Below are 8265 nucleotides of genomic sequence, written 5' to 3' on the forward strand. Positions count from 1 at the left end.
TGCCTTATAGGGAGAGATTCCAGTGCCCTCCTCCCTGCTTCCTGTCAGCCAGGAACAGGCCTGAATAGATCTGGTGCTTTGCCTACCCCACCCCCATTCTGGCTTCACACTCCTGCTCATATCTAAGAGCTGAGGGGGAAAAATGTACCTCCCTTTTCTGTAAAACTAGGAATTAGGCAATGATTGCTCCTTCCATACATAACTAAGGGCTTTTAACTTCCCTTGGTTGTAAAGTAGGGCAGATAGGTCATCCTTACAACCCCACTTTTTATTAGCAACATTATTATATTCTTGTACTCTGCCCCACCCTACCTACGCTTGTGTAAGAGTCTCTGCCGGCAACAACTCGATCCCACACTTCAATTGCATACAACTTTCAACTATACTGACTTTATTCAGGAGGGGGGGGGGGGATTTCTTAAAAATGCACAAATAACAAAAATTCAGTGTATTTTCCTTTTTGGATTCCTTTCTGTATGATTGTATCAAAATGACTTGCTCATCAGCCAAAAAAATACTTCAGTGTGCCTAATCTTAAATTACATGTCTTTCAACAAATATCCAGCTAGCAAGAGCTAGAAAATAAGACAAATACATATATTCTGAGTGTGATGTGTGAATTAACAGAATCTTCAAAGTCTTTACAACCCCAACATTGCAGAGTGAGTGGAGGATGGCAGCAAACTGAAGAAGAAGAAGAGCATAATGTGTGCAACTTTGTTGTGAAGATGTCTCTCTCCTGACCATAAACCAAAATCTGGAGAAAAATATATAATTGATTAGATATAGGAAAGTGGATAATAGTGATGCACTTTAGGTTACAACTAAGCTACTGCCTAGGTTGATCACGTAGGTTCTTCAGGTAGGTGGAATCTACATAAAGAAATAAAAGCTATAGACTGAGCTGGCTATACTCGGAACTGTATTTCATACCCCACTGATTTTGAGGAGAGCAAATGCAATATACTCCAGTACATACTTGACACTCCAGTAGAAATTATGACAGAAAAATGCAGTAACTTTTTCTACAGGAAACGGCAAAAAGGGTCCCAAATTAGCTTATGATGGCCTTCAGTGGTGGACATCTAAAAACAGATGTATATGACTCTTTCACAGGTTTCCCAGGAATACTGCATAGCACAACCTCTGATGGATAGTCCAGACGTCTAGATTTCAATTTCTAAAGGAGTCACAAATAGATATGGATGCTCAGGATTCAAGGACACTGTAATGCTGTTTCATGGAGCTTAACAAATTATGATATGGTTTTTAGCCCAAGAGTAAAACTAAAAATAAGACGTTGGTAATAGTCCTCAAGTAGAGTCCCCAAATTCTCTTCTTAAATGGCTGGCTTAGGGTTGGCCCGGTTTCCCCCTCCCTCCCCAGCCGGGCAACCAAGCCGCAAAGATTGTAGACTGCTGGTTTAAGACATAGAACATTCTAAGGATGACGTTTATAATCAAAACATGCTAGATGTAAATGTATTCATTATTAGTGGCTAAAATTCCAGCATAGGAAGGAAGTCACGGGAATGAAGAATGGGGTGTGGAGGAATGTGGATAAGCACTCCTGGGTGTGGGGAAAATATTTAGGGTCAGGGTTTATAAGGATCCTCTACTTACAAGCAATATATGCTGTATACCCTAATACTTCAACACATCTATATACATTTATGTAGACAGTACCCACACAAACTGTTCAGACTTAATACCTACTTCCTTTTTTAGTCTAGTTACATTTACTAGATTTCTCATTTGGCACAGCATTTTCCAAGAGAAAACAAGATACAATTCCACCAATTCCAGAAAGGAAGGAATGGACCTAATTTGGTCTAAATTTGAAATATGGGGTATGGTACAATTTTGTTGTATGTACTTTTACCTACTGAATGGTCTCATTGAGGAAGAACGGATTGGCAGTTGTCACACTATCTTGGTGTATTATGAATGAACAATAGGATTCAAATGGTGGGTTATTTCACACTTTCTCCAGTGGATTTTTTTTTTTAACCTTTGCAGTTATTATTTGTTATAAGCAAATGTCCTATGTTGTTTTGGATAGAGCAAAATACAATTTATAGCCTCAAAATTGGAGTTATTAAAAATGAGTGAAATAATACAAGCATAAAGCATAATCAGTGCAGTGCAATTGGATTTAGTGAAACAATAGACAGGGCACTGTCTTTCAGAAAATCTGAAAATGACACATCAGATAAAAATGTACCTATCATTCAAAAAAAACAGCAAGGAAAGCAACTTCTCAGATTGAGCCAGCAGAGGGCGCTGAGATACCGAGAATTTGTTTTGTATTGCAACTTTAGCAGTATAACTATCCCTTGTACCCTAAACCCTTTTCTAGGTCATCAAGTTATAACATATCTCTCCTTGGCTCTTCATTCTTTGTCTCCCCCTAAAAAATAATAATAATGGTGGTTGACTGTTTTTGGAAGCCCACTCCTCTGATTCCCTTTCAAGCTTTTCAACTCAAGACTTGCCCATCTCATCCACCCCATTTCAGAGTTCAGGAATGCAGGCCTGGAGCTGAGTCACCTAGGCTGAGTGTAAACACAGCCCTCAAGTGGAGTGGCTGCCTTATAGGGGAGAGATTCCAGTGCCCTCCCTCCCTGCTTCCGTCAGCCAGGAACAGGCCTGAATAGATCTGGTGCTTTGCCTACCCCACCCCCATTCTGGCTTCACACTCCTGCTCATATCTAAGAGCTGAGGGGGAAAAATGTACCTCCCTTTTCTGTAAAACTAGGAATTAGGCAATGATGCTCTTGTGAAAGAGGCAGGTCTATCTGTAACTGATAACTCAAGGGCTTTTAACTCCCTTGGTTGTATATGATTTATGAATATTTATTTCTTCCTAGTTTTGCTGCATTTTTGAATGCCAGCTAAGTCTTGGATCTCTAACCACATCATGCAAGCAAGCAAGAGCACAAGCACAGCTGACTGACTGCCCCACCCTTGCCTTCCAAGTGCCCATTGCTCAACCACCCTTCTTGACCCCCAGGCAACAACCCATCCCATTAATAGGAAGTCTCTTCTATTGATGCTGCAATCTTCCGAGCAAGAAAGAAAGCCATTCAGGGACAGGAGGAGTTGGCAGGCATTCTTACACTACATCTGTCCCTGAAGTCATGCTTGCCTTTCTTTTCAGAGCCAGAAGTGCTGCTTCTGTTGGCTTTGATGTAATGCTCTTTCTGCAATAAGGGAAAAGAAATCTTGAAGTCTAGCCAGCCCCCCCCCCAACTTTACTTCAACAAGATCACCCCGCTGTATGCTCCCTCACCCACAGCAGCCCTAGAGAATGGACCCAGAAGTTCGCAAGCCTCCCGTTCTAAGGAGGAGACGCCCATCTCCTACCCAGCTGGGAATTCTCAACAACTCTTGGGTCTATCTCCATCCCTCTCTCTCCCAATCTCTCATTCCCCCCCCCCACTGCCTCCCGCCCCCAGCTTTCATCCTTGCAAGGCCAGATTCCTGAGGGGCTGAGGTAATGGTTCTGGGTGGGAGGCGGGGGAGTGGGAGGGCCTGGCTGCCCTGCTCACCCCGTTGTTGCTATCATCATCCGGCAATAAGCCAAGCCTGGTCTTCAGCATCCGGCTCTCAGTTCCTCTGGGCCAAAGCCAACACCCAAGGCCTGCAGGAGACCCAACAACTTTTCAAGCTGCTCAGCAGGCTCTGCGTTAGCAGTGAAGCAGAGCTGGGGGGGAAACGGAGCCTGTTGATGCTCTCCGGCCCATTCCTTTCACCCTTTCGCTCAGAGGAATCCACTTCCCTTTCTACCATTCCACTTAAGGGCTGTTGTCAAACTTGCTTTGGTCAGCTTGTTGGAGGCCTGTCTGGAGCACCTCCTCTCCTTCACAGTTTTAAGAACCGAAGGGAGAGCAGGCCAATGATAAGCCTCATGGACAGCAGACGGTTCCTTTGCTTCTCTGCTCAGATTACTCGTGCGAGCTAACCAAGCTGTACCACTCGCTAGACCAGCATTTATTAATTAGCAGCATTCTGCCTGCTACGCAAGGGCCATCGTTCTCCATAATCACTGCTTTGTCTAGCTGCTACTTACATTTTTCAGTGGGCCTCCTTGCTCAAGGGCCCTAATTATCCAATTTCCCCAAGGCCAGCACTACCATTTGTAGAAAAAGCAGCTACATCTGGCAGGGCATATCCTGCACCGGTAAAGAAAGGGCATGGGCCGATCTCTCAGGGTTGCTGTGAAATTAAAATAGGGATGAGAAAAGAGGAAGACCATGAATGATGGGTTAACCTGGAGAAATGGTGAACTACAAGTGTAACCAGGGTGTAAATATAATAAGACCATGGCCAGTTTGATGCAAGGAAGAGGTGGGGCGAAGGAGAGAGTGATTCCTATTGTCTAAGGCAGAGGTCTCCAAACTTGGCAACTTTAAGACTTGTGGACTTCAACACCCAGAATTCCTCAGCCAGCATAGCTGGCTGAGGAATTCTGGGAGTTGAAGTCCACAAGTCTTAAAGTTGCCAAGTTTGGGGACCCCTGGTCTAAGGCAGCAAAATGGCTGGTAAAAGATGGCTCCTCCCACCTTTCAAGTTTGAGGTGAGTCCATTTCCAGCTTTTCTGAGAGGAGCTGGCCTTGTTTAGCTCCCAGTTGTTACCAAAGGCTGATGACAAAAAAGGAAAGCGTGGCTGTCTGCTCAAATTGAGAACTCAGCTACTGCAGCGTCACTGCAGCCGTAAGTAGAGCTGGAGTCAGCCCCTTTTCCAGTCACCTTCAACCCTGATGAACTTTGCATGACAGTGCAGCCATCTGTAGGTCAAGTGGGGAGCTCCCAGCTCATGTGGCTGCTTCGTACAGGCCCAGGCACAAGGCCTGTATGGAAAGCTGGAACCAAACCTCCAATAACAGAGAAAGAAGGCCCTTCAGCCATTTGTAGTAGCAGGGGCTGCGGGGTGAAGAGTGGGGGACAGGGAGCAATAGAGGGGCACAAACACACACACAAAATGCCTGTTTCCCTCAGTCAGATACAGCAGGGTGTGCCCCAGACTACTTCTCCTTCCCCACTTTGCCCTCCCACCCCTTGCAATCTGCTTCCTCCAGGGCAAGGGATATTTTTTTTTTTTAGCCTTTCAATCTAGCCTTTCAACCGCAGGCCAGCCTTTGTGTGACACGTCTCTTAACAAGAAGCCCTGACATCCTGTCCGGACATGGGGCACAAATGGACTGCTCTTTCCCTTCCTCCCTGGCCCTGCAGTTAACAATATTCTCCAGAGTCAGAGAGGGGAAAGTATGCAGGGCCTTCACGGATTGAGACAAACCCAAAGGATCACTATATGGCTAGGCTCATAGGGAGATTATTTAACAGCCACGGGAGTTTTGACCTTCTCCTGGAAATGGCTGGGTTGGTTTTTTTCCCCCCCAGAATCTTCTAAACCATGTGTGGACTTCCTGTCCCAGAATTCCATAACCATCATGGCCATAGATGAGAATTCTGGGAGTTGAAGTTATACACCTAGAAGTCGCCAAAGTCATATAACATTGATCTAATGCACCAACCATATAGCTCGTATTTTGTGGCAGGGAATTTAAAACAGTTAAACTCATTGACGCAAGCTACTGTTTTCTTTCTGTGGATTGCTGAGTAGATTACAAAGGGCTGGGTTCACACAATGGGATACATTGTGTTATCTGAGGGACTGTCTCTTGCCGGTCACATCCAACTGACCCACTAGAGTGGGGAGGCAAGGAATGTTGCAGGTCCCATCCCCTAAGGAGATACATTTGGTGGGACCCACAAGAAGGGCCTTCTCGGTGGTGGCTCCCTCCCTCTGGAACATCATCCCTCCGGAAATTAGGCTGGCCCCCCACTCTGACACTCTTTTAAAAGGCCCTAAACACATGGTTTTACCAGCGGGATGGAGCCCATTAAATGGCTGGTCTGAGTATGTGTTTTGGCCAAGTTGGGCAGTTTATTATTATTTTTATTGTTTTTATTTATTTTATATTGTTTTTATTTCCTATAGTCGCTGTGAGCGAGTAGGTGGCAATATACATTTTCCAGATAAAGAATAGAATAGAATAGAATTCTTTATTGGCCAAGTGTGATTGGACACACAAGGAATTTGTCTTGGTGCATATAATAAATAAATATAATTAATAAATATAATTAATAAATAAATACAGCAGGGTGGGATATTAACTAGTTTTATAGATCCCATTCTTCCAGACTGCATTTCCTTAATTCTGTAGCAGAACTATAGATTACTGGCCAAGCAATTTGGTTTTTTGGGGAGTCAAAAATAAGAAGCAAAATTATTCTAACCTTGATATTGAATCCCAGACCAAACTGGCTAAAAATATTAAATCTGTTCCTGGTGATACGCCACATTTGGTCATGAATCCACACCTCTGAAAGTTGAGATTTTTTTAAAAAAGTTCCAACAAATCTGAATGTGGTCTTGAACCCTACACCAGGGTTAAAAATCTCAATAGCAGTGTCCACATGCAAAATCAAACCCAGACATATAGCATATAACATGAGTGAACCCAACCATTTGCTAATAGCTTCTGATTATTTCCTACTGCACAGATCCAGCAACAATTACACAACATTGATTGTTCTCATTTTTTAAAAAAAAAAACCTAAGAAAGAATGGAGTTAATCAATGGGAGACCATGGGATCCCCATTAGTCATAGATTAAGCAGTACAATTAAGAAAAAAATATCAGAAGAAAGCAAAGGCAAGTCACTTCAACCTCATGGATGGCTTTATGAGTAACGAGTAATCAGGAGCTGAACTCAGCTAAGAGACATCACATTACACAGTTTAACTGAATGACCTTAGGTTTCTACATATCTAAAAAGGTACCTAATAATGGGGGGGGGGGGATTGACAGCCCTTAATCATTCCACAGTGTTCAGTTAGTATCATGCAGTGTGATTATGCAAAGCTTACATCACAGACTGCTAGCTGTGTTAAGCTCTTTTAGCATTAGCTGATTGCCCACTGCTTTGCTGTGTTAGCAGTATTAAAGGATCACCACCACTTTACTGAAAACAATAGTAAAACCAATGTTTTAAGTTACAAAAAAAAAAAAAAAGAACACATGCAATGGTTGGATCTCTACTATGTCCAAAAATGAAAAGCATTTAAAAGCGTTTTAAGTTTTCATCGTTGTGAAGATCAACTTAGTTGAAACATAGCTAATATAGTGAATAAGTATTAAATTATAAACAAAGGGGAACTAAGGAATAACATTCGGAATGTAATACAGGTAGTCTTCATCGTACAACAGTTTGCTTAGGGACCATTCAAAGTGACAACGGCACTGAAAAAAATGACTTATGACCATTTTTCACACTTATGACCATTGCAATATCCCCATGACCATATGATTTACATTCAGATGCTTGATAACTGACTCACATTTATGACGCTTGCCGTCTCCCTGGGTCATGTGACCACCTTTTGCAACCTGACAAGCGAAGTCAATGGGGAAGCCAGATTCACTTAATGACCGTGTTACTAACTCAACAACTGCAGTGACTCACTTAACAAACGTGGCAAGAAAAGTCGTAAAATGGAGCAAAACTCACTTAACAAATTTCTCACTTAGGAACATAAGTTTTGGGCTCCATTGTGGTTGTAAGTTGAGGACTACCTGTAGAGAATTCTGACAAATTCAATGACAGAAGAAATCTATGTCTGTGTTGAAATTGATTTTTTTTTTCCTGCTGGATGCCAAAAAGACCATTTTGATCACTACTGACCATCTTGTGAGTGGCCATATGGGTGCAATTATAATACTGCAGACAAGTCAGGTAGTTGTAATTCTGCATTTGCAGCCCCCCAAAGGAAAATATTCATCTTTTCCTTCCATCTAGAGTTCCCACTGAAGCCTCAAAACATCTGTTAGAACTCTTATAGAAAAGGACCTTATTTCTTAGATGAAAGTTGAGACATAAATCTAATTTACTGTACATCTGGAGCCGCATGAAGAAATCTGTTTGGTCTGGTGGTTAAGGCACCAGGTTAGAAACTGGGAGATGGTGAGTTCTAGTTCTGCCTTAGGTATGAAAGCCAGACAGGCAACTTTGAGCCAGTCACTTTCTCCCAGCCCAAGTCATCTCACAGGATTATTGTTGTGAGGAAAATAGGAGGGGAAAGGTGTATTAGTTATGTTAGCCACTTTGAGGTATTTATCCCAATAATAAAATGAAAAATAAATACATAAAGATAAACATTGAGAAAAGTTTCTAAAAGCTTCTGCCAACTGACAAGGGG

The sequence above is a fragment of the Notechis scutatus genome, chromosome 2, assembly GCF_049901735.1.
Source record: "Notechis scutatus isolate UNSWTSFEM ecotype Mainland chromosome 2, rNotScu1.2, whole genome shotgun sequence".
Taxonomy (NCBI): Eukaryota; Metazoa; Chordata; class Lepidosauria; order Squamata; family Elapidae; genus Notechis; species Notechis scutatus.